The sequence below is a fragment of the Cryptomeria japonica genome, chromosome 2 (genome assembly GCF_030272615.1).
Source record: "Cryptomeria japonica chromosome 2, Sugi_1.0, whole genome shotgun sequence".
Classification (NCBI taxonomy): Eukaryota; Viridiplantae; Streptophyta; class Pinopsida; order Cupressales; family Cupressaceae; genus Cryptomeria; species Cryptomeria japonica.
The window spans coordinates 430,947,261-430,950,446 of NC_081406.1; the positions used below are offsets into that span (position 1 = coordinate 430,947,261).

Genomic DNA, 3,186 nt, shown 5'->3' on the forward strand with positions numbered 1-3,186 from the left:
ACCTCGCGTGCACCTTCGCCAGGGTGGGCACCTCGGTGCGCACAACTTCTCAATGTTTTTTTGCCTTTTCTGGAAATTGGTGAAGGCAGCGCATCAAAGGTGCGCACCTCGGTGTGCTCCGAGGTGCGTACGAAGTCGAAAGTCGGGTTAATTGCATTGTTTTCCCCGGGTGCGCTCCGAGGTGCGCAACATCAGTGCGCACCAAGGAGGGCTCCGAAGTGTGCTCTAAGGTGCGCACGATGGCGTGCACCTCTGGTGCGCACGATTTGGAGCTCGGTTTGCCCGGGGTGTGCACACCTTGGCTGGGTTGCGCACCTTTTGTGCGCTCCGAGGTGCGGACGAAGTCGGAGCTCGGTTTGCCCCGGGTGCGCACCTTCGCCAGGGTGCGCACCTTGATGCGCACACCTTGGTGGGCACCATGGTGAGCACCTTTCGTGCGCTCCAAGGTGCGCACGAAGTCGGAGCTCGGTTTGCCCCGGGTGGGCACCTTGGTGGGCGCCATGGTGCACTCCGAGGTGCCCAAGATTGGTGCGCACCAAGGAGCGCTCCGAAGTGCGCTCCAAGGTGTGCAGGTGCGCGCGAAGTCGAAAGTTGGGTTAATTGTCCGGTTTGCCTCGGGTGCGCACCTTGCGTGCACCTTCGCCAGGGTGGGCGCCTTGGTGCGCACACCTTGGCTGGGCTGCGCACCCAGGCGCACACACCTTGGCACCCGCGTTTCCTTCATTTAAATTTTTTTTTTTTACAATCTCTCAAGTGGGAAATTCTATAATCTCAACTTTTTTTGCCTCTTCAGGAAACTTTTGAATGGAGCGCATCATTGGTGCGCTCCGCAGTGTGCTCCAAGGTGCTCACCTCTGGTGTGCTCCAAAGCTCTCTCCAGCTGCGTGCACCTGCCCCGGGCGCGCACCCGGCCCTGTCCAGCTTTGCTCACCTGTCCCGGGCGTCTGGTGCGGAACCTTAGAGTAAGAAACATCACCGTGCACCTTGGCCAATGTGCGCGACTCGACTGAGCGCGCACTGGCCGAGGTGCACACCGATTTCACCTGGGTGCGCACGCAGCACCTCGGGCGCACCGGGGTGCGCGCACAACGCCCGGGTTGCACCGTGGCCTGTGTGCTCGGGGCGCCTCGGGTGCGCGCTCGGTGTCGCCCCCGCGCGCGCGGTAGTGCGGGCACCGCACCCCGGCCCGGCCCGGCCCCGACGAGAACGCAAACGGGCAAAAGGTTAATTCAAATAGCATTGCGACGCCCAGCGAAAAACTAAAAAAGGGTGCAACACCGGGACTTCCCGGGAGGTCACCCATCCCAGTACTACTCCGGCCCAAGCGCGCTTAACTACGGAGTTCTGATGGGATCCAGTGCACTAACGCTGGTATGATCGCACCCGTTATGAGCTTGTCGCTGTGTGTACTTAGGAAACCGCGACCCACGTGCGAATCCACCCCGGCCACCCACCCCCGTCGAGGTGCACACCCTCCCTTGCGAAGTGCGCCCCGTTCGCCAAGTGTGAGCCCTGCCCGGGTGCGCGCACCTTGCTAGGGCGTCGGGTGTGCACCCGGGTCGGCCTACGTGCGTGCACCTGGACGGGGCGTCGTGTGCGCACCTGACCCGCCCAAGTGCGTGCAGTCTCCCGTCTGCAACGCAGTGCCCACACACCACCACGGGCGCAACGACCTGCGCTCACATGTGGGCCGAGTGCACCTTGGTGCATGTTCGGGGCGCCTCGGGTGCACGCTCGATCTTGCCCCGGTGCACCAAGGCGCTCGGTTTGCCCTGGGTGCGCACTTGGTGCAAGGTGGGCACCCAAAATAGGGATCAAGCACCAAAAACAAGTTTCGGGATGCAAAATGGGACCCAAGGACCACAAATGCGTTCCAAGACCCATGATGGGTCCACGAGAACAAAAATGTGTTCCGAGACTTAAGAAACAAATATTGGGTTTTAGGAGAAGAAACATGCTCTGATGCCCAAAACGAGAATCGACCCCGAAAAGGCCACAGGCCAAAAGTGGGATGCGAGACCAAAAAAAATGGGACCCAAGGACCAAAATTGGGTTCCCAGGTCGAAGACAGGGCAACCGGACAAGAAACGACCTCTAAGGCTCGAAATGAGTCCCGACGACTAAAACTTGACAAGAAGCACCCATCAGGCACCCAACTCGACACCCATGGGATGCCGACCCACCCGGGCTTCCACCTAGCACACCTTGGCACCCACCCACCCTGGCACCCAACCTCGCACCCAACTTAGCACCTTTGAACCCACATTGGCACTCACCCTGACCCTGGCACCTTGGAACCCACATTGGCACTCACCTTGACCCTGGCACCCACCTTTGCACTCACCTTGGGACCCACCCTGGCTCCCACCTCGGCACCCACCCAGACACCCACCTTGGTTCCTTGGCACCCACCTTGGATCCTTGGCACCCACCCCGACACCCACCTTGGCACGCAACTTGGCTACTTGCCACCCACCCCGTGACCCACCTTGGCCAGGGTGGGTGCACACCCACCCTGGTGCCCACCTTGGCACCCACCCATGCTAGCACCCAGCCTGTGACCGGCCTTGGAACCCAACCTCGCACCCGTCTTGGCCAGTGTGGGTGCACACCCATCCTGGCACCCACGTTGTGACACACCCTGTGACCCACGCACCCTAGCACCCACGTTGGCACCCACCTTGGAACCTAACCTAGCAACTTGGCATCCACCCCGTGACCCACCTTGGCATCCACCATAGCAGTCGCCTACTTGGCACCCACCTTGGAACCCAACTTGGCACCCACCTCGGCACCCACCTTGCCACTCACCCTAGCATCGACCCATCCTAGCACCCACCCTGGCACCTTTGCACCCTAGCACTCACCCATCGTAGCACCTAACCTGTGACCCACCTCGACACTCACCCTCGCACCCACCTTGGAACCCAACCTAGCACCCACCCACCCTGACACCCACCCTAGCACCTACCCACCCTTGCACCCACCCTGTGACCCATCTTGGCACCCACCCATCCTACCACTCAACCTATCACCCACCTTCTCACCCACCTTGGCATCCACCTTAGCACCCACCCACACTGGCACCTTGGCACCCACCTCGGGCAAGGTGGGCGCACACCCACCCTGGCACCCAATTTAGAACCCACCGAGCATGTTACCCACCTTGGCACCCACATTGCAGCC

The 3,186-nt window shown here is 61.2% G+C and overlaps 1 non-coding gene across 1 annotated transcript; it reads right to left on the reverse strand.

Annotated features, from left to right (window-relative positions):
• Positions 1 to 1,266: 1,266 nt before the first annotated feature.
• Positions 1,267 to 1,385, reverse strand: LOC131873787 (5S ribosomal RNA). The gene has a single exon (XR_009371689.1). It is a non-coding gene; the product is annotated as a 5S ribosomal RNA (ribosomal RNA).
• Between the last annotated feature and the right edge of the window lie 1,801 nt (positions 1,386 to 3,186).